Source organism: Micromys minutus, assembly GCF_963924665.1.
Source record: "Micromys minutus genome assembly, chromosome: 2".
NCBI lineage: Eukaryota > Metazoa > Chordata > Mammalia > Rodentia > Muridae > Micromys > Micromys minutus.
Window position 1 is genome coordinate 47097710 of NC_137971.1, and position 24363 is coordinate 47122072.

The 24363-nt window shown below is 43.2% G+C and overlaps 1 pseudogene across 1 annotated transcript; it reads right to left on the reverse strand.

The window, feature by feature from the left end:
- Positions 1-804: 804 nt before the first annotated feature.
- On the reverse strand, positions 805-12910 carry LOC308417565 (ADP/ATP translocase 2-like; annotated as a pseudogene). Its single transcript has 3 exons — positions 12897-12910; positions 11155-11331; positions 805-1781 (listed from the first exon to the last, which is right to left on the reverse strand). The product of its transcript is annotated as an ADP/ATP translocase 2-like (transcript).
- Positions 12911-24363: the final 11453 nt, after the last annotated feature.

A 24363-nucleotide genomic window follows, 5' to 3' on the forward strand; every position in this document is an offset into this window, starting at 1 on the left:
GATCAAGTAGGCTTCATCCCAGGGATGCAGGGATGGTTCAATATAAAAATCCATCAAGATAATCCACCAAATAAACAACTGAAAGAAAGGGAAAAAAAACATAATCACCTCATTAGACACTGAAAAGGCCTTTAACAAAATCCAACACCCTTTCATGATAAAAATCTTGATGAGATCAGGGATACAAGATACACACCTAAACACAATAAAGGCAATATACAACAAGCTGATGGCCAACATAAAATTAAATGGATAGAAACTTTAAGCAATACCATTAAAAACAAGGACAAGACAAGGCTCCCCACTCTCTCTGTATGTGTTTAATTTAGTACCCAAAATTTTTTTAATTTAAGTTTTTATTGGATATATTTTATTTACATTTCTAATGTTATCCCCTTTCCCAGATTCCTCTCCATATCCCCTATCCCATCACCCCACCCCCTGCTTCTATGAGGGTGCTCACCCACCAACCCACCCTCTTCAGCCTCCCCACCCCGACATTTCCCTACTACAAAAAAATCAATAGTCCTCCTTTGGGGGGGGGGTTGAATATTTTTATTTCTTCAACTTTTTATTATCAGGAGTGACTGAAATAAAAAAAATATGATTGAGTCCCATCATTATTGTCATTATGAAAATGGCTTTAGGAGAAAACTGGTCAGATGAATAATATTGCTTCCCACTTTTCAACTGGTAAATGGCGGCCATTGCTAACAGAAAAGCCCAGAGAATCTGTCCAGAATGTTCAAGAATATGGTATATTATACAACATGCCTGTTCTCAGGGAGAGCACGTAGGACATAATTATGTGCACTTCCTGATCTCATCATACAAGACAAGCACAAAGGCACCACCCCTGCCTCTGAGAACGTTGAACCATGCGCCCTTGAAAAAGGCCTTGCTTCCTTCACTGCGAGCGATCTTCCGCCAGCAGTCAGGCGTGCCTGTATACATGATATCAGTTCCTCTGCGTCCAGACTGCATCATCATACGATGGTGAAACGTGTCAAAAAGATAAGAAACCAGGCCAGGAACAACAGTGACAGACTGTGCAGTCATCCAGCTGATGGAGTGTGAGTATTCTTGGGATCTGCGAGCATTCCCTTTGCAGTGTCATAGATACCAAGGTTGGCAGCTCCGTAGATGATGATACCCAGAACTGACACATCAAAGCCTTGGTACAGGCCCTTAATCCCATCAGATTTGTAGATCTTAACTAGGGAGTCACCAAGGCCTTTGAATTCCCTTTCAGCTCCAGCTTTGTCCACATCCGCTGCTAGACGTGGCAAAATCAAGAGGGTACCCAAAGCACAAGGATGTGGCCCCAGCAGCACCACCTGATGCCAGGTTCCCTGCAAAGTATCACCAAAACTGGGTCCTCTTGTCCATACCACCCAGAAAGATCTGCTTGTATTTATCTTTGAAGACAAAGTTGAGAGCCTGGGTAGGAAGTATCTGATGACATTGGCCAGGTTACCACACCAGAAGGACAGGACTCCCTGTTCCTTGGGATATGAACCATGAAGTCTGTAATGCCCTTGTATTGCTTATCTGCCATGATTTCCTTGCTGGCATGCTGCACCTGCAGCAGCAGCTTGACCCATTCGATGGGTATTTCCACCATCTTGGAGATAGATGCAGCCGCTCCACCAGCCAAGAAGTCTTTGGCAAAGAACACAGTCACATTTAAAGCAAAAAAGGGGAGGAGGAGGAGAGTCAGACGAGTGTGGGACAGGACTGGGTTGACAACCGGCCTTGACTCTTGACTCTTAGTAGTCCTCCTTTATACAAATGATAAACAGGTTGAAGAAGAAATTAGGGAAACAATACCCTCAGCAATATATCTTGTTATAACTCTAACCAAGCAAACCAAAGACTTGAATGACAAGAATTTCAAGTCTTTGAAGAAAGAAATTGAAAATATCAAAAAAGGGAAAGATCTCCCATGGTCTTGAATTGGTAGGATTGACATAGCAAAACTGGCCCCATCTTATCAAAAGCAATCTACAGATTCAGTGCAATTCCCATCAGAATTCCAATATAATTCTTTACAGACCCTGATAATGTAAAATTTTAAAAAGTAAAGCATTTTCAAAATTGAAAAACAGAAAAACCTCAACATAGAGGACATTTTAGAACCTGAATTCACTGCAGACAATGAGACAGGCTTTGCTCAGTGGGACACTGAGACAGCAGAGACCTCTCGGTTTTGCAGGTTCATGTCCATGATGTTTGCTGGGATTGTTTCCAACAAATGCCATGGGCAACAGTGTGGTTTTTAATTTCAAGAACCCAAGTTTTTGAAAAGTTGGGGAATTATAGTTCTGTATCCATTCTTGATTCCATTTTTGTCCTAGTTAAGTTTGTGATGAAACACCATGACCAAAAGTAACTTAGGGAGAAAAGCAATTATTTGACTTACATTTTCACAGTACATTCATCATTGAAGGAAGTTGGGACAGAAATTCAACAGGGCAGGAACCTGGAGGCAGGAGCTGATGCAGAGGCCATGGAGGAGTCTGCTTACTGACTTGCTCCTTATGTCTTATTCAGCCTACTCTCTTATAGAACCCAGGACTCACAGTCCAGGAATAGTACCACCTACCACGGTTTACATTCTTCTATCAATCACCAATTTAATTTTTTCCTACAGGCTTGCTGAGAGGTGATCCTACAGAGGCACTTTCTCAGTTGAGGATTTCTTCTCTGATAATTCTAACTTGTGTCAATTTTACATAAAACTAACCGCCACAGTTCCCTTGCTCCTTTCTGTTTTGCTTAGTTTTTTTATTGGATATTTTATGTATTTACATTTCAAATGTTATTCCCTTCCCACCTCCCATTCCCTCTTCTTCCTGCTTCTATGAAGATGCTTCCACTCCCACCCACCCACTCCCACCTCAACATCCTGGCATTCCCCTACACTGGGGAAATGAGCCTTCACAAGACCAAGGGCCTTTCCTGCTATTGATGACAGACAATGCCATCCTCTGCTACATATGCAGCTGGAGCCATGGGTCCATCCACATGTACTCTTTGGTTGGTGGTTTGCAGCTATGGTCACTTGATCTTTGACAAAGGAGCTAAATTCATCCAGTGGGGGGGAAAAAAAGACAGCATTTTCAACAAATGGTGCTGGTTCAACTAGAGGTCAGCATATAGAAGAATGCAAATCAACCCATTCTCATCTCCTTGTACAAAATCAAGTCCAAGTGGATCAAGGACCGCCACACTAAACCAGACACACTGAAATTAATAGAAGAGAAAGTGGGGAAGACCCTCGAACACATAGACACGGGGGAAATTTTCCTGAACAGAACACCAATGACTTATGATCTAAGATCAAGAATTGACAAATAAAACATCATAAAATTGCAGAGCTTCTGTAAGGCAAAGTACAGTGTCATTAAGACAAAATGACAACCAACAGATTGGGAAAAAATCTTTACCAGTCCTACATCTGATAGAGGTCTAATATCTAATATATACAAAGAACTCAAGAAGTTAGACTCCAGAGAACCAAATAATCATATTAAAAATGGGTACAGAGCTAAACAAAGAATTTTCAGCTGAGGAATACCAAATGGCCAAGAAGCACCTAAAGAAATGTTTGCTTGTTTTTTAATGCAGGTGGATCTCTTCATTCAAGGTCAGCCTGCTCTACAAAATAAGGTCCAGGACAACCAAGGCTACATGGAGAAGGGCAAAGACATCCTGAACCAAGGCCAGTGGAGAGAGACCAGAAGACGTTCATTTTCCATGTGAGTGAATAAATAAGGTGCTTCTTGAAAAAGAGTGATCTTTTAAGCTGTCCCCCCACTGCAAGACTAGAAGAACAAAGTAAAATGAAATCAGAGAAATTAAACTAGATTGAGAAGGAAAAAAAATCTATGTATGAATAGTGAGGTTAGCCAAATAACAAAAGAGAAGACCTGAAGTCCATCTGGAAGCTAAAAACTGAAAGGTGACTCTGAGTGCAGTTGGTGAAGAGTATAATTATATGGCAGGGGAAGTAACTGCTACCAAAGTGGAGGATCCACTCCTGTTTTCTTATATAGAGTTTGTTAGTGGGGGCCAAGGCATACATGTCTACAGACACTACAAATGTGCTTTGCATACAATACAGAGGACAGAGGTTAACATCTGTGTGTTCCTGGATTGGGCGCCACTTTATTCTCTGGGACAGGATCTCTCTGAATCCAGAGTGTTCTAATTAGACTGGTATAGCTAAGCATCTTGGTCCAGGGACTCTCCCATCTCTGATTCCTGTTGCCTGGAATTACTGGAAAGCTACCTACCATACCTTCCCAGCTTCTTACTAGGATCCAAGAGCCGATCATTATGCTGGCATGACAAACACTGAGTCGTCCATCCAGAACTACAGAAGTCACACTTTAGACATGCCATTAAGATGTTGCAGAGGAAATAGTCAATAATTTACTAATTTTTTGAGATAAGGTCTCACTGTGTAGTCCTGATTGATCTGGAACTCATCCAGGGATTCCCCCATCGCTGCTTCCTGATGGCTGGGATAACCGGAAGTCTATACCATACCTTCCCAGCTTCTTACTAGGATCAAAACAAGTGCTGATCATCACATGGTCTGACAAACACTGAGTCATTCATCCGGAACCACAGAAGTCATTCTTTAGATGTGCCATTAAGATGTAACAGAGGAAACAGTCATATATTTACTAATTTTTTTAAGACAGAGTCTCACTTGCTACTGGTTGATCTGGAACTCACAGATATCCTCCTGCCCCTACTTCCCAAGTATTGCATGCTTCTTAATTCTAACTTTTTCTTGAAATAGAATCCACTTGCATATTGAAAAATGCACTTGCATGCAAAGTTCAATACATTTGTACTCAAATTGAAAATGCCTTTGTAATAAGCACCAGGTCAACACATTACCAACTCCTTAGGACCCTCCCCCCCCAAGCTCCCTACAGTTGCATTTACATTAATAAAATAAAAGAATGGATTTTTTTTGTTTTTTCTTTTTTCTTTTGGTGATAGGTTACTGAGGAAAACAGTGTCTGAGAAATTCACTTATAGTGCTTCAGTGTTCACCAGTCTTGTTGCTGCTGTGTATTGTATACATTTAACACCTTCTTTTCCATTATCACTGGGGGTTATGTGTTCTTTGCTGGCTTCAGAATATCCTCTCTTGTGCAGAGTCGGCCTCAATCTCCTCCACTACACTGAGTTACTGACAGAATCTACCGGCTTAATGACTGAGTCCGAATTCTGGGTAATCTTTCAGGTGATATCTGCGTCCTAAATTGCAATCACGGAGCATGCATTGAAAAAGAATTTTTGCCAGACAAAGTGCTATACACCTTTAATCCAAGCACTCAGGAGACAGAGGTAGAAGGATCTCTGAGTCTAAAGCCAGCCTGTCAGGTCAACAAAGCAAGTTCCAGGATGGCCAGAACTATACAGAGAAACCCTGGAGAGAGAGAAAGAGAGAGAAAGAGAGAGAGAGAGAGAGAGAGAGAGAGAGAGAGAGAATCTTTCCCTCCCTAAATCCAAACCACATTCTACTGAAAAGACCACACTAAAATTTAGACCATATTATATAGACTTTATACAGTTATTCTCCTAGAGATGCACTTGAACAGGGATATGTGACCTGAAGGGTCAGGAAAATTGTGCCACAGTGAAAGAATTTCTCTTCCTGGAGATTTCTCAATCTCAGGAGCAAGAGCTGAGCCAGGTCTTATCTGCCTAGCCTCTGATGTAAGTGACACCTCTGACAGGAAGCCTCAACACCATCACCATGAACCTCTCACATCCCTGAGAACTTCCTGCTCCTCAGTCTGTTTTGCTTTCATCACACTCCCGTGATCAGTCTGTCAGGAAGAGAGTCATCTCCTGAAATTGCTGTCACCCAGACACTATTCCATTTTCTTCCATCATCTGGGGAAAAAAGGCCCCTTCACTAGAGACATACATTCATGAGCTGGTTACCTAGCCGACCTCTACTAAGTTCTCCTTTTGCTTATTTGATTATATAGTATTTAACCACCTCTCCTCACAAGTTTTAGAAGGAAAATGTGACAATTTATTGCAAAATATGAAGGAAATCTGAACGAAATTTAATCAGGAAGATTTACAAAGAAAAAGCGCTGGAGGCTGTGGAGCACGTCAGCAAACCACGGGGAAGTGTTTGGATCTTGGCCATAAGGACCATATCATGTCAGGAGTCTAAGCCCATCAGGTGAGAGACACTATCTCAAAAAGGAAGGTGGAGAGCAGTCAAGGAAGACACCCAACCTCTGGCCTCTACATCCATTAGTGTGGGCATATGCAACTACATATACGTGAATATTCACAGGAACACAAGCATACCACTCCCAACACACACACAGGAAAGATAAAAACAAATAATAGTTAACGTGGTAACCTTAAGAACAAAGAAAACTGTGGTGGTTTTGTTTTGGTCTCTATGATACCTCTGAATATGTAATCGATCAACAAGAAAAATAGGATGAAATACTCCACATGAGAAATTGTGTTTTCTTTTTCTAAATTCCTACCTGAAGTGGAAACTTAAGGTTTCTTTAGAAAGTCAGTTGTGTCGGATGGTGTTTGGCTGGGCTAACACCTGAAGGAGTATTTTCTTGAAGCAGACACAGGTGAAATGATGTTTTGCTAAAGCAAGCAGATGACAGGACATATGTCGAAGGATTCTCTGTTAACACCACACAGGTATTGGTTTGCTTTACGTTGCCTAGCTGAGCTCCATTTGTCATGACTCCATCAAGAGAAATGCGCCCTCTTTCTGATTCCTTAGGTTCAGGCCAATTGGCAGAGTGACGTCAGCTGATACACACTCACATGGAGTTTTCCTAAGACAGATTCATGTGCTGAGGAAAGACATGTGATAAGGCAAGACCAATGGAGAACACAAGCTGTTTAGAAGGAGTATAAATAGGAATCAACAGACAGTGATGGGGATTTGCATATCTATGTCGCGCCCCACCTCGTCCGGCAAGGAAGACAGGACACTCCGGATTCTTCTCAACAGCCTTTATTCAGGAACACCTTGATGAAGAACACGGGGACCCGGAGTGCTGAGCGCTCTCTCTATTTATCTCCCTCTAAGGGGGAAGGATGATTTGTCCCTCAGGGATTGGTGGAGCGGGGATCACCAAATTAGCATAGTGCTGCCTGGCACCAAGAGCAGTATTGCACATGCGTAGTACATTTGTTTACCACAGTGCAAGTGGATGTCGGCGCCATCTTAGCAGGCGCAGTCGGGGAACCGCTCCCTACATATCTACTTTGCAACAGGTCTTGTCTTTTGTCTTTGCTAATCATCATTGAGAGAGGCACTGTGTCGAACTTCCCCTATATTTTAACAACCTTTCTTTTCCACTACCTCTGGTAGGTGGTGGGCTAAAAGGGAAGATAAAGCATTTAAAACCCCTTATTAAAAATAAAGTTTGAAAAATTTAAAGCTACACTTGTCTCTTATGCACACTGACTTGTTTGCTCCCTCTGAGCCTATTAAGCAAAGGTACCTAGGCTCTGGATGCAGGATCTATAAGGATTCATGACTTTCCCTGCCTACATCAGGAGTCTCTCAAAGCTAAATCGTTTGTTCACGCACATTTTCTGGTGTATCTCTTATAATAACTCTCAACAAAATTTTCTCCCAAAAGTAAAAGTCTAGTCATTGAATTTCAATAATCAGGCCCAACAATATTGCCTTTTGTAATTCTTCTATTGGGGCTGAGGCTAAGGAAGTGGTACTCAGAGCAGGCTTGCCATGGAGACGCATGTTAAGAGGTTTTAAGAGAGAAGATACTGACCTACTAACACTTAGATGCATATCTTCCTTAAAGAGAAGTAATCCTTGACAAATTACTCATGTCTAATGTCAGTTTATACAATCAAATAGCCACCTCTGCTTCTTGGGTAGAATCTAAAGGTTGGGGGTTTACTTAGTCTACTAAACTAAGGCTTTGGAGAGTAGTTTTTATGTCTGATCATGTATCTGGACACGTTTCTATTTCAACCAACTTTGAAATATTACTGTGGATGAACTAGAAAGGGTTTGTATGTCAGTGATGCTTTTTGTAGGTGTGGGGTGATAATTACTAATTCTAAGAGCCAAAACAGTGCAGAGAACATTTATTGTTCAGGATAAGGAAGGTGACTTGAAGGACACAGGAAACATTGTTAGAAGATGTGGATAATGGAGTTGGGGGTTTTCCTAATCAGGGCCTATAGCATTCAAAAGCCTATTGCATTACAATTCTTTTTCTCAGACAGATTGGTTACAAAGTACTTGAGATTTTGAGGTTTTCCTTCCAAAAACAAACAAACAAAGGAAAACTTTGTATACCTGGTTTCTATATTCTACTCCAATGTGCTACATACAGCCTCAGGAGTTCTCATTAATTACCCTGATTTCCATTTCTTGTGTCTATCGTCGAACTCAGAAGGCTATCAGCTTGGTACTTGTGAGTTGAATTGGTGATTTGATCACTTTCAAGACTCGATTTATTGACAGAACCTCTGGCTGCTGGTCCTGTGTGAGCAAAGGGGGTGTGTTTAAATTCATTCCCAGTTCTCTTTCCTGTGCAGGTATGTAAGTACACACATCCCACCTTACAAGTTTCATCTACTTCCCAGTTCACTGATGCTCCACAGGTGGAACCCAAGGTCCAGTCACGCCTTCTCATTTGCATTTCTTCCTTGCCCAATTCAACTGAACTGCCCCAAACACTCAGCAAAGAGGTTTCAGGGAAGTGTCCATTCTGAAGACTCCCCATCAAACCTAAATGAAATTACAAATAATCCAAATCCACAGAATGCATAACTTTGAGGAGGAGGGGCACCAGACACTTCTCCTAACCTCCATTTCCTCATCTGCAAAACAGAGTTCAAGCTTCCTGTCTGTCCTTCCTCATTTGCCTTTGGGTGGCCCTGGCTGTTTAGAGCTTACTCATCCCTCAGCCCTGTAGCTCTCACTGTGACTTCAATGTTAGTCTTAAAATTGCCTTTCATAAAACCTTATATTTCTATATTCCTATTATTTCTGTATTGATCTCTTCAGTAACAGTTTATACATCTGACCAAGTGAAGAATAAAAGACATAATTGGAATAATACAAATAAGCTAGTTTTTTAAGTATAATTCTATGGAGGTTTAGATACTGCATAATAAATACGAATGTATATATAGAGAGAGATAGGGTGGGAGCTTAGATCAATGGCAGAGCACTTGTTTAGCATACAGAAGCCTTGAGGTCAGTTTGTGAACCTGGGGTAGTAGTCTCTTAAAAAATACATTCTTGTATTTGATTTAATCGTTAACCAACAACCTTCAGTTGAAAGAACAAAAAAAATGAACAATATATTTTTTCCAATAAAATAAAATCCTACTATGTATAATTTTATGAGATCTGTATCTTGCAACTAATATGTCATGAACCCTTTCTCTACACTTATAAACATAAAACACCTAGATCTTCTCAATAGCCTTATCATATCTGGTTGGATAGATTTTTGCTTAAGCAGTTTCCTGTAGTTGGACATTTTCTACTGCAGTTATCATATCTTATACAAGAGTGAAATAAGCATCCTTATAAACATTATTTTTAAATTTTAATCTGTTCTCTTTGTCTATCTCTGGGCACCAAGAAATAGAATATCTAAGCCCAGAAGCACAGAATTAGTTCTCACAATAAAATACCAATGGGTCAGAAGCCTCTGGTCCTGACAAATGTTCTCAGGAAGGATTTTAGAGTCTCAAAAATTCTCCTCAATGAACATGGCTGCTACTGAAACCCAAGCAAGGCTGATAAGAGGTAAGACTCTAACTTCAATGCAAACAGCCCCTGATCTTACAGAGCCCTAAAGTTGGAATGGAGGTTATTCCAAAAGCTGAATGATTGTCCTCTGACCTCCAGGAGTATGCTGTAGTAAGCAAGAACACACACATATGCACACACTAAATAAATGTGATAAAGTTTTAAAGAACAAAATAACACCCAAAACACAGCCCACATTCCATTGGTTTTTGATGTTGTACTTTTCCATAACAAAAGTATTTTCTCCCCAGGGCACAGTAGCAGAGGAAACATGAGCCAGTAGAGCGGAACTCCAGTTAAAGCAGGATGAAAAAATTTGGTTTGGAAGGACTGATAGATGCAGTCCCAAGAGCTGAATTTTGTCTTGTTTCTTTTCTTATTCTTGGTGTACACAGCAACTCTGTTCTGCTGGTCAACCTCTTCATCATGGTCATTGTGACCTGGGAGTTCCAACCCCACACCCCCATGCACTTCCTGCTTTACAACCTCTCTGTCTTACACATCTGCTTCTCCTCTATCACTGCTCCAAAAGTCCTAGTGGACCTTCTCTCAAGAAGACAGACCATCTCCTTCAATGGTTGCATCATTCAGATGTTTTTCTTCCATCTGCTTGGTGGGGCAGACATTTTTTCTCTCTCTGTGGTGGCATTTGATACATGGCCATCTCCAAGCCCATGCACTATGTGACCATCATGAGTAAGGGACAGTGCACAACCCTCATTGTGGCTTTCTGAGTGAGGGGCTTTGACCACTCCATCATGAAGATCTCCCTCTTGCTCCCATTCCCCTTCTGCGGACCCAATGTTCTTGGATCTTTCTACTGTGGTGTCCCAGAAGGTCCTCAAGGTCACCTGTACCAACATCTTTGCTTCAAGGTCTTGATAATTTCAACCAGTGGCTTGATCTCTGCCCTGTGGTTCGTCTTTCTGCTAATCACATACTTGACAATGCTAAGGTCACACATAGGAGAGGGCAGGAGAATAAGCCATCTCAACCTGTACCCAAATCACTGTGGTCACTCCTCACTTTGTGCCCTGCACTTATGTCTATGGCAGGCCCTTTGGTGCCCTCCCCACGCACAGAGCTATCTCTTACATTCAGTGTCATCATTCCTGTCTTCAGTCCAAGGATCTGTAACCTAAGGAACTGAAGTCAGTCATGAGGAGACTCAGGAAAAGACTTGGACCTCCTGAAAAGGAGTATATTTTCTAAGTCTCCAATTAGAAAACTCAGGACTTAAAGACAAAAGACCCTAATCAATAGATAGTATTTTTCTTCCATTCACTTGGTGAGGCAGATGTTTATCTGCTGCTTTTTTTTATCCTTACAGCACAATGGAGTCCTCAAACTCTAGAGACAATAGTCTTTCTAGGGCTTCCTCATGGGGAGGTTGCTGACAACATAGAGCCTTAAACATAAATTGTCGGTTCTTGACAAACCACAGGGTAGGGATCAAGCCATTGGTAGAAGTCATTAAGACCTCAAAAGCAAAGATGCTTGAGGACCTGTGGGACAACACAGTAGAAACCATCAACATCAGGTCCACAGAAAGGGAGGAGGATCAAGAGAGAGATGTGCACAATGGAATGAGCGAAGCCCCCCACCCAGGAAGCCAGGAGAGATGGCTAAAAAGTTAGGAACCTTGCTGTTCCTGCAGAGAATCTGAGGTCAATTCCAGGTTCCCACATCAGGTAGCTCACAACACCCATAATTCCAACTCCAAGGGCTCTGACATCTCTGACCTCTGGAAGACCCAGAGACACACATCCATTTAAATAAATTTTTTTTAAAAAAATGCTAGTAACTCTTAAGAATGTAAATGCTTATAAGACTCAAACAACATGTTTTATTCATAAGAAAACAGAGTTCAAGAGAAATTTTGGTCTTATTTGATAGGGGTGTTGATTTTGTTTTGGGGTTGCAGGACTTTTTGGTTGGTGGGTTATTGTTTTATGTGTAGTGCTAGAAATTAAACTTCTAAAGTTGTTTTCCTATTTTTTTTAAGATTTATTTATTTATTTCATGTATATGAGTACACTGTTGCTCTCTTCAGATACACCAGAAGAGGACATCAGATCTCCATTACAGATGGTTGAGAGCCACCATGTAGCTTCTGGGAATTGAACTCAGGACCTTTGGAAGAGGAGTCAGTGCTCCTAACCACGAAGCCATCTCTCCAGCCCTTGTTTTCCTATTAAAAGGCGCTACCATACAAAGGGCCAATAGTTCATAAACATCCCCCATCTCATGAAATCTCTATGTATCTGTCCATCTGCCCAACTTCTCTGACACTTTACTATCACATCCTTTCCCTTAAGCCGATTACAAGTTAGACAATCACATCCTATTATGAGGCCACATTCCCACCAGTGAAATGAGACACAGCCAACCACAGTTAGTATAAAAATTAACTGAACTTCCCTCCCCAGTGTGCTTCCTTGCTAGGTTTGGTTTATGGCACACTTATGATTCACAACAGTGCACCCTCTCTACAAAAAGAAGCTGCCTTGCAGGGTTGGTTTCATTCACTTTGTACATGTGCTCTGTGTAACACCAAGAACTACCGGTTTCCGGCAAACCAATGGCCTCACACATGCTGGGCAAGTACCTGACACAGAGGCTGTCTGCACCTCATGACTTGATTCCTGAATTGTGGCCGCACAATGTGTTGTCCAGGCAATCATCAGTAAAATGATCTCCGAGGGTCCCGGAGTAAAGTTAATAACAGCCAGCTACTTCTCCTCACTTGGAACTAATGAAGCTGGTTTTCCTTTGGGAGATTTCCACTCCATTTTCCTAGAGAAGCCTCTGAACTGCCCCTTTCAAAAGGCAAGAAAAAAATTCAGATTTCATCAAAGATTTCCTATCTAATTAGTGCTGGAGGCACGATCTGAGATTCCACTACCCCAGCTACCTCAGACACAGTGTGAGATCTGAAACAAGCTCACAAAAATGAAAGAGAGAAGGGGGGGCAGGGAACACTGTTCTCTGTCACAGTATCATGAAAGGGACTTGGTCGCCCTCATCTGACCAAACAGTGCATACTGTTTCTGGTACTTAAAAAACTCACCACTTTACAGCCATTCGGTCCTAACCAGCCTTCCAGGGAGAAAGAAATCCTACCCTGTCCACATTTCCTTAGTGTGCAAGAGATGGAAGCTAAAGAAACACACAAACAAACAAACACCTCCTTTCTGGAGGCTCGAGGCACTGACTGCCCTTCCCAGAATGCTTTGCTTCCATTCTCAGCAGCCACATGGCAGCTCACAACTATCACTCCGGATTCCACGGTTCACTTCCCCAGCACAGTCTATTGCCCATGCTGCTGTCTTTGTCTGAAGAACTAAAGAACAAGATTTCATTCTAAAACTGGCCTTGGCGCTTCTTGCCTTGCATTCCAGCAAAGAGCAAAGGCAAATGGATCTCAGTGAGTTTCAGGCCAGCCTGGTCTATAGTGAATCTGAGACTGGCCAAGACTACAGAGTGACTTAACAACCTTTATTTGTTAGTTATGTAGCTAAAATTGGGGGGCGGGGGGATGAGCTAATTTTATTTATGAGTGTTTGCCCACACATGTGCATGTATTATGATGGTGCTTGGGCGGTCAGAAGACAGCATCAGATTCCCTGAAGCTGCAGGGAATGCTTGTGAGCCACCACATGGATGCTGGGAGTTGAGCCCAGGGACACTGCAAGAGCAGCACGTGCTCTTAACCACTGAGCCATCTCTCCAGCCCCTCCAAGTCCTTTCGATAGACATTTCAAAACCTGTGTTGTGGGTTACTTTTTAATTACTAAATTAGTTGCTTTTTAATCATTGTGATAAAATGCCACCAACAAAACAACGCAAAGAAGAAAGAGTGTATTTGGAGCTATGGTTCCTGAGAAACACAAGTTCATCCCCATCAGAGCGGAGAACCATGGCAGCAAGCAGACATGTTGGCAGACACAGCCGAGAGCTCACGTCTCGGCCCACAAACCGGAAACAGAGACAGAGCTTGGGATGGTGAAACCTCAAAGTCCACTGATGACGTAGTCCCTCCAGAAAGGCCACACCTCCTACACCTCCCCAAATGGAGTAAGCAGCTGGGGACCAAGCATCTAAAGGCCCAAGAACTCAAACCACCACAATTACTATTCTTTGGCAATACCTGCCGTTCTTTCAGAGGTTCCCCAGCTTCCATTTCAAGTGACTACAACCACCTGTAATTGTATCTCCGGGGGGATCTGACACCCTCTTCTGGCCTCCATGGGTACTACACAGAAACAGGGCACATACAGAGACAAAGTATTTTTAAGATGTGGGAGCATTGCACATGAACCAAATCTACAGGATTCTTGCTAGAACCGGGCTATTTGTTTACAGGCCGAGAACAGAGTAGAAGCCATGTGTCTTAGTTACTTTCCTGTTGCTGTAAAAGACACCAGGATCAAGGAAACTTTAAATAAATCATTTAATTTGGGGCACATGGTTCTAGCAGGTTAGAGTCCATGGCCACCATGGCAGGGAGCATGACAGAAAGCAGGCAGGCGGCGACTCATACTGAAGCAGTAGCTGAAAGCTTACATGTTGAGACAGTGACCAGGAGGCAGAGAGGGGGTAACTAGAAATGACATAAGTTTTGAAACCTCAAAGCCCGCTCCCCCAGTGACATACCTGTCCAACCAGAACACGCCTCCTTATCCTTCCCAAATAGTTCCACCAACTAAGGGCCAAGCATTGAGATACTTAAGCCTGTGGGGCCATTCTCATTCTAACTACCACAGTAAGCTTGCTGTTAAGGATCCAGGGGACAAGAGGATCCTTTGGGTCATCAATGAATCTTTGTTTTCCTTACCTTCTTTCTCTTCGCCATGCTCTCAGAGTGGTGAGAGAATTTTTCATGTACACAAAGTGGAGTTTTTTCATATATAGGCCATATCTTTGTGTACTATTTAACATTTTTTGCCTGACCAGTAACCACTAAGATTTTTTTCCTGTACCTTCTTAATACTTGATGGCTTCCGATTTTACATCTTTCTCTATGAAAAGTCCTTTTTTTAAGCTTAAACATTCTCTAGTGAGGCATTCTCCCACAAGTAAGTTTGTACTTTGTTGAAAAACCTTCAAAGACAAGATCCAAAAAGGCCCTCTCTTTGTTTGATCAATGACACTGAATTACAAAGGAACTTGAATTGAAGTTACTTCATAAGAATATCACATTTTTACAATAGCACTGTTTAAAAGTGCCTCAGAAACACGATTCAAGCAAGTGAACGATGTGCCTCAGGCACTAGTCGACTGTGGGTCTCTTTGTCTGAATTCTAGTCAGGCTTCTCAAAGCCACTTCTCCAACAGGCCGCAGCCCTTGACAACGAAGCTGAATGAGAGCTAGAAGGAAGGAGTGACCCAGCCTAGAGACACAGAGATGGAAATCAAAAAAATCATTCGGAGGAAGTCAAAGAGCCTGAGCACGGGTAGGAGGCCTTTAAGAATGACAGTGGGGGTGGAGTAAACACTGGAGAGATGGCTCAGTGGTTAGGATTTTTGCAGAGGACCCAGATTCGGGTCTTAAAAGCCACATGGAGGCTCACAACCATCCAAAACTACAGTTTCAGAGAATCCAATGGCCACCCTTGGCCTTGACAGGCACCAGGCATGCATGTGGTATACACATACATATATCCAGACAAAACATTCACATATGTAAAATAAATATAAATTAATGAATAATGTTTAACAATGACAGTAGGGGCTGTTGAGATGGCTCGGCAGTAAAAACTTACTGAAATATCATGAGGTCTGGAATTTCAATTACCAGCACTCACACTCCAACTCCAGGGAATTGGACAGCCGTCCTCTTCTGGTGTCTCCAGGCAACTGCACACATGCTGCGTGCACAACACAGAAAAAAAAAATCAAAACTTAAAAGGAAAATAAATCTTTTAAAAATGGAAATTGCAAAGGATCTTTTTTAACTGAGGTGGGGGAGGAGGACGAGGAGGAAGAAGGACTCACTGAAGACCGTAGTGCCAGGTACCTTAGTTTGTGCGTTCATTACTCTGTGCGGACAAAGTGCCTGGCAAGAAGAGCTTGAGGAGGAAATCGTTTGTTCTTGCTTGCAGTACGATAGGAGAGCCCGTCTGGTAGGACAGGCAGGCACTTAAGGCAGTCATGACACACCTGAAGTCGGGACACCAAGCTAGGCTGACCTTCTCCTTTCTATTCAGCTCGGGACCCCGGCTATGAAAAGATGCCTCCCGCATTCAGGGTGTGCCCTCTTCCCTCAAACTATTACGAACACCCCCAATTAATTCCCTCATACCAGAGTTTGCGTGATGATTCTAAGCCCCGTCAAACGGATGAAATTATCTGTGCAAATATCTCTATTGTGTGTGTGTTGGGGGGCGGGGGTGAGGGAGTGAGTATCAATTCCAGAACAAGTGAGAAGGATAGGGAGGCAGGAGGGGCTGGGGGATGAAAGGGGGAGGAGAACGGTGATATTATAGGTTAATTCAAATTTCACAAACGGGGAGGTGGTGGAGAATGCACTTAATCTCCACAGAGGAGGCAGAGACAAGAGGATCTTTGAGTTTGAGGCCAGCCTGTTTTACAGAGTTAAGTTCCAGGACAGTCGGGGTTATACAGAGAGATTCCCTGTATTGGAAAAACAAAAAGGAAAAAGAAAATTTACTAAAAGGAAATCAGTGTAAGTATACAGAAGAAAGAGAAGCCAAAGAAGTCAGCCCACCATACCAGTATCTGACAGACATATTTGGCAGTTAGCAGTTTCCAAAAAGAAAAAAAGAAAAAAGAAACCCTACAAGGGAAAAAAGACTCAGCGTTGTTCTCAGACTGTGCCTGGAATCTCTGCCAAAATAATAGCAACGGTGTTAAGTCTGTGCCGAGTGCGGAGAACTTCAGTTCACCAGACCGACCCTCTGAGAATCATACAAGAGGCTACCACCACCTTTGCAGAGAGGAAAACAGGGACACAGAAGATACACTCCCCCAAGAGTCACACCAGACTCTGCTTGAAACTCTGCCTGGGCCAAGAGAACTTGACCAAGCAGGTGCTGAGATAGTGACTGTGAGTCATCTGTCCCCCAACCCGCAGGGTTCAGGAACCGTCTCTGAAGAGGAAGCAGCAAGAACACATGGTGCCGCCTTCTACACGTGACAGTCACTGCGCTCACAGCCGTTTTACCGAAGTGGGCGATTGCCTGCCTGAACTGCAGACCCTCCCCACCCCAACCCTGCAACGGAGACCCTCCTCATCCCAACCCTGCCACGGAGACCCTCCCCACTCCAACCCCGCCACGGAGACCCTCCCCACCCCAACCCTGCCACGGAGACCCTCCCCACCCCAACCCCGCCACGGAGACCCTCCCCACCCCAACCCCGCCACGGAGACCCTCCCCACCCCAACCCCGCCACGGAGACCCTCCCCACCCCAACCTTACCACGGAGACCCTCCCCACCCCAACCTTACCACGGAGACCCTCCCCACTCCAACCCCGCCACGGAGACCCTCCCCACCCCAACCCTGCCACGGAGACCCTTCCCACCCCAACTCTGCCACGGAAACCCTCCCCACCCAAATCCCGGGATAAGACAGGCTTTGCAAACACGTTTCCCAGCCTTGCCATTTGCCTTTGCAACATACTTCTGATATTCTGTACCAGTACAAAAATTGAATGTTTTTACATTTACAGGCTTCCCCCCCCCCCCCCTGCTTGGAAAAGTCTGCTTTTACTTAGAAACTGTATTCTAAAAATTGTGCTGTTTGCTCCTGACGACCACGTAACAAAATACTTCTAATGTTTAAATCCTCGGTTCGTGTGAAATTTCTGCTACCAAATGCACCGTAAGGAGATGCACTTGCGTAGAACAATAACAGGATACTTCTAGGAAACGTCTGGCAATTAAAAATGAAAGGCAGAATTTTGAATCGCTTCCCTTGTGCCTGACATTAATTTCTCAATACGTACTTTTATATCACTAAGATCAGTATGAGGCCAGTAGGCTTGTAATTAATCAGCACTGATGGTAGCAACTTTTTAACTATTTTAAAGCAGAGATTGTAGGCGTGCTCCATCAGCCATGGAAGCAACTTTTAAGAGTGTCCCAAGGCGAGTCAGACACCTAAAACTACTATTTGAAAGCCGCGTAGGCACAGTGGTTCCAGGAGACGCCATCCCCTCACCATCCCGTCCCAGAAAAGGACCCGAGAGGTCAGTCTCATCTCCGGGTAAAAAGACAAAAAAGAAGTAACAATGGTTCCACTGGGGCTCGAACCCAGGACCTTCTGCGTGTAAAGCAGACGTGATAACCGCTACACTATGGAACCACGTGCTATACGTGGTTTCTCAGATTGGGTAATGAAAAGAGAATACTTTGATTTGAAAAAAAAATAGCCGGGTAGCAGTTATAAGTTTGTGTTTTTCTCTTAAAGAAGGTGTTTCAAAATAAACCCAGATTTTTTTTTCAACACCAAAAAAAAAAAACGGGTAGTTTCAAAAGGAGACTTCAAAGTACCATTAAGATGCATTAGAAGCAAAACTCAATAACCAGGATGGCTGAAAAAATAAACTATCTGATAAAAAAGTAACTAGCACACCACGTGGTTCCACTGGGGCTCGAACCCAGGACCTTCTGCGTGTAAAGCAGACGTGATAACCGCTACACTATGGAACCGGGCGGAAGGCTCGGCTGCCTGATCTACTAACTACATGTCGAGTTATGGTGACGATGGGACTTGGGATCACATTTGTTTTTGTTCCCCGCACCGAGAACTTGTAACGGGACCTGGGGCTTCCTAGCGCCGCCGCTCTGCTCGCTCCGCGCCGCACACTGCTCTGTGAACAGAGGAAGAGAGAGCTCCACCCCCGAGTCGACGCGCCTGCCCTGATGTAGACCGTGCGGAGCCAGGAACACACCTGGCTCTGTGGCGCAATGGATAGCGCATTGGACTTCTAGATAAAGTGAAGGCATTCAAAGGTTGTGGGTTCGAGTCCCACCAGAGTCGTTTTTATTTTAGTAAGAGAGTTGTAACAGAAGAACGAAATACGGGAATTAGGAAGAACAAAAAAGTGAAGCAAAGTGCAACGTCCTGTCTGCCGCACCCTTTAAAATAAAAAAGGAAAGTTATCGCAGTCGTTTCCGGTGTCCGTCCCCTTGGAAGTATCAGGGATCTTGCTGCTACTACTACCTAAGTGTTTTCTCAACCACTTTCCAGCGTCAATCACTCTGCTATTGTGTGCGAAAATGAAGTAATGATCTAGGTGTAATCGGGGTTACTAATCTCCCTCCCCTGTGGCTTCGGTTTTCGTTGTTTTGTTTTATATGAGTAAAACAATAATTTTACGGTTCTTTGGAAACTTTTAAATCTCGCAGTATTGCTCCAGTTGCTGATAAATAAAACCTAGTTTCTTCAGTTACCAGAATGGCCGAGTGGTTAAGGCGTTGGACTTAAGATCCAATGGATTTATATCCGCGTGGGTTCGAACCCCACTTCTGGTAGATTTGATTTTTTTTCTTTTGTGTTTCTTCCTTTTCCTCCCAGTACCTATGACGTTGGGCCCGAAACAAAGAGCCAAAGACACAGGTAAAAAACACTACAGAACAGCTTAGCGCTCCAGACCCAGCCACATGCCGAGTATCTTTCTGATGGCTAGAATACTGAAATGCGGGGAGTTTACAAATTTATAAGTAAAATATTTTAAAAGGAAAAAATAAAAAGCAAGGTCTTTATAAGGCGCGACAGACGAAAGAAACAACAGAAAAATCATCTGGACATTTACTTTCGGGGGCCAATTTTGCCGCTTCCCTCACTACATTCGTTCAAGGACAGCTGGTCACTATTAGACCAGTAGTTACTGTCCTCAGGGCAGAACCTTGCTGGGACGGAAGACAGACCCAGAAAGTACTTGTTTACGGTAGATGACCCTGTGTTTTAGAGAGGCCACAGTGGGCACAGCGACAGGCTAGGCTGAGTGCCCCCCCACGCCCCCCATCCCCCAGTCCTTCAGCGGCTAACCAGACGGGTCAACTGTTAGCATCAAACCAAACTTGGGTAAACCACGGGGCATTGGAAAGTGGGATGGGGAGCGGCTAAATGGATTTCAACCCGGGTTACTTCTCTACGGGTGACCCTGGGTGACACCAGGAGACGCATGGGCTCCGTGCACTGCTCCGCTTCACTCGGCGCTGACCCCACACCCTCTGAGAATCAGTCTCCCCACGTCTGAGGTTCGTAATTCCCCTGAGGCTGACCGCCGGGCCCGGCAGCCCCTCTCCAGGAGCAATGGCGTTAGCATGCTCAGCTGAACTTGGACTCCACGGCAGATGTTTAGACTCCGGTAAATTCTTTATATAAGTATCTAACTCGTTTAACGTTATGCAACACGAGCAAATGTCCCTCAGAGCGAGACTGGGGGGCTTAGGAGAGCGGCCGGTTCGACCCACGCAGTCTTTGCAGCCTCACGATCTTGCCGAGATCCTGGAACTCAACGTACGCTCAAGAAATGTCGAATGCAAACCTAAATCCGAACAATGCACCCACAGGGCGCTCTAGGGTAAAAACCAAAACACAAAAGCAAAAACAAAAACAAAAAACAACAACAACAAACAAAAACTAAAATCAGAAATGTCTCCACCAGATCAGGAGGCCTGACCGTAGGGTTCCAAAATATGGGGCTCTCCTCTTGTGAAATACGCAAAATAGAAACCTCCAATAACTTTAGTCTTTATCGGCTATATATGATGAGAGGGAGGGAGGAAGAAAGACATACTTGATTTCACCACAAGCCTATTTATTGTGATTTTTTGAAGAAATAGCGAAACATAAAGGTTCTCACCTACTGGGAAAGAATTAGGCCTACTTTTGACTGTGGATAGACTAGTGAGAAAGAGCTCTCCAAGAGCCCGGATAGCTCAGTCGGTAGAGCATCAGACTTTTAATCTGAGGGTCCAGGGTTCAAGTCCCTGTTCGGGCGGAAGTTGTTTTAGGCTCCCAGAAACCGACATGAAGACCCAATTACTTACCTTCATACACCGGCAATTTACCAAAATGAGTCCACACCCTGTCCTTGCTACAAATGGGTGCGATTTTTGTATTCTAAACATCAATGGGTATATAACCAAAAAACATTGCACATCAGCCGTCACGAGGTTTGTGTTCCGATGCCTCTTATTAACGGAACTTGGACACCAGGTTACTAAAACTGTATTTCAAATGAAGACACAAAATGCGTAGTCTCCACGTCCTTAGCCAGATTCCCTGTGCGCTCTGATGGGCCCTTCCTAAGCAAGACACTTGGCTTGGTAGGCAGATACGTCTTCAAAGCCTGTCACTAAAACTTGCAGGCAAAGGGACAACATAGGTGGCAATGGGCAAATCTTCCGAGACAAGCTGCTACCATCTTCGTGGCTGAACTCTGTTAATATTCTCCTAGAAAAGGGGGCCAGAGAGGGTCAAAGGATCTTTGAATTTCAAATCGCCCCACCCCACTGGCCATATACACCTCTGTGCATGTCCTCGGAGTACACAGCTCATAGAACGAGCGCCACATTACAAGGCCAATGAAGAACCAGGCTGGGTTTCAAACAATGCAGCTGCTTTGGAGTCAGCCATGCTCCTGCCCATAAACCTCATCCTTCCTAAGTCACCCCAATAAGCTCATTGGATCCCCGTAGTGAACTTTGATGCAATCGATTTTTGGTTTGCCATTGGAACCATGTGAGGAGGGGAGATACACCTTGACTGTCAATACTCCGTCCACGTGTCAGCCTCCGCCATATAAGATTTTGAGCCAAGTATCACAGCTAACGGAAAAGAATCAAAAGCAGCAACAACCTTTGCTTGTTTTTTGCCTCACATTCCCAAAGAGGATTTTTGTGTCTTCACAAGAGTGGCTGTTGTACTGGATTCGGGAAGAGAATGCCAGATTCCAAGAGACAGAAATACCAAAAATAAATTAAATAAATAAAGTACAACTTTGCTGAAACCCGGGATCGAACCAGGGACCTTTAGATCTTCAGTCTAACGCTCTCCCAACTGAGCTATTTCAGCAAGCTTGGTGGGCTTTTCTGCCTGATCCAAAGGAAATTTAAAAATAAATTTTTTTTTTAAAAAAAAGTCATTTCGTTTCCAATTTTTAAATTTTTAATTTCTTTTTTAGAGAGGTATTGTTTTTAGATCTACAGTTTTAAGTAGAGTAACAAAATTAATGCCTGTGGTTTCAAAATGTGCCCTGCGGCGTCCCCGGTTACCTTCGTTTAGTTTCTACGTTTTCTCTACCCTTATCCAGGGTCCCAAAGAGTACCTGGTGTGTCTAGGTTGGCCTGACGGTCTCATTCATCCCTCACATCTGCTGGCAGGTCATCATAATTCTTTTTTGTTGTTGTTGTTTTTAAACAACTTTATTTTTAAAAACAGAGATAAATGTACAGATTTTGAAAGCATTTTGGCATAAAACTATATGAATATATTTTTGTCAGTACTTGATTTTTTTTTTAAGGTTTGATAGTATGCCTTAAAATTTTACTAGTTACAATGAGCATAAAGTACATGTAAAACAAGATGTAACCTGGAATTAGTCAAAGTTGTCTTGGTGTGTAAAGATTAAACATAATGATTTTTAAACGCCAAGAATAGTCACAAGATTACATTCTTAGCTCTTGAATTATTAATGATTTAAAGTCTAGGTGTACCTCACTATGAGAGGGTGCTATACACTTTTGTTTTTTCTTAGAAGACTGAGACTTCTACTTTTTGGCTTTTTTTTTTTTTTTTTTTTTTTTTTTTTTTTTTTTTTTTCTGCTTCATATGGTCTGTCAGTTGTTTCTTGGGTATTCAGAGCTTTCTGGGGCTAGTGTCTAGTTATCGGTGACTGCATATTATGTCTATTCTTTTGTGACTGGGTTACCTCACTCAGGATGATATTTTCTAGATGCATCCATTTGCCTAGGAATTTTGTAAAGTCGTTGTTTCTAATAGCTGAGTAGTACTCCATTGTGTAAATATACCACAATTTCTGTATCCATTCATCTACTGAAGGACATCTGGGTTCTTTCCAGCTTCTGGTTATTATAAATAGGGCTGCTATGAACATATTGGGCATGTGTCCTTATTGTATGTTGGAGCATCTTTGGGGTAAATGCCCAGAAGTGGAATAACTGGGTCTTCAGGTAGTACTTGTCCAATTTTTCTGAGAAACCGCCAGATTGATTTCCAGAGTGGTTGTTACCAGCTTACAACCCCACCAACAGTGGAGAAGTGTTCCTCTTTCTCCGCATCTTCGCCACCATCTGCTGTCATCTGAGTTTTTGATCTTAGCCATTCTGACTGGTGTGAGGTGGAATCTCAGGGTTGTTTTGATTTGCATTTCTCTGATGACCAGGGATGTCGAGCACTTCCTTAGATGCTTCTTAGCCACTCGATATTCCTCAATTGAGAATTCATTGTTTAGCTCTGTACCCCATTTTTAAATAGGATTGTTTGATTCTCTGGAGTCTAACTTCTTGAGTTCTTTCTATATATTGGATATTATACCTCTATCAGATATAGGATTGGTAAAGATCCTTTCCCAGTCTGTTGGCTGCCATTTTGTTTTCTTGACAATGTCCTTAGCTTTACAGAAACTTTGCAGTCTCATGAGGTCCCATTTATCGATTCTTAATCTTAGAGCATAAGCCATTGGTGTCCTGTTCAAGGAAATTTCCCCTGCGCCTATGTGTTCTAGGGTTTTCCCTACTTTCTCATCTAATAATTTCAGTGTACCTGGTTTTATGTGGCGATCTTTGATCCACTTGCACTTGAGCTTTGTACAAGGAGATAAGAAAGGATCGATTTTCATTCTTCTGCATGCTAACTGCCAGTTGAACCAACAGCATTTGTTGAAGAGGTTGTCCTTTTTCCATTGAATGTCTATGTAATTCTTAAACGCAGTAACCAGTTTGCCCTCAGTCACCCAGATCTGCCTGAGGCCTGAAAGGTCAGGGTGGGGACAGACTTCAAGGTTCAGTCTGTCGCCTTTCCTCTAAGGGAACATGCAAACTATAACTGAAAGGAGGCAGCAGGGGGAGTAACGTGGAAGCAGATGCTGTTCTGCACCGGCCCGACCTGAAAAGGATGGGAGCGAAGAGCGATGAAAACGACTTTGTTTAACTTTTGCTGGATATGTACTTTGAATTTCACATAGATGTGAACTGCATTCTGACTGTTGTAACCCCCTTAATCTCTCTAGTCTCCCTCCCAGCGCCCACTAATCTCTCTCCCACATTCATGTATCCTGAATTTGCTATGTCGTGTTTCGGTTTGGTTGCGGGTTTTGAGAGCGTCTACTGACTTTAACCAGGGCTATCTGTGTGACTGTGGATGTAGAACTATCTTTTACAACTTAGTGGGAGCCTTGGAGGCTACAGAACTGAAGACAGTGAATGTCCTTTTCCCCAGAATCCAAATGAAGGTGATTTTCAAAGAGCCCAATGTCACCAAGTTGTCCCCTCTTCTTTGGATGAGTGACCAGAGCTGTTCCTTTAACAAATGCCAACCA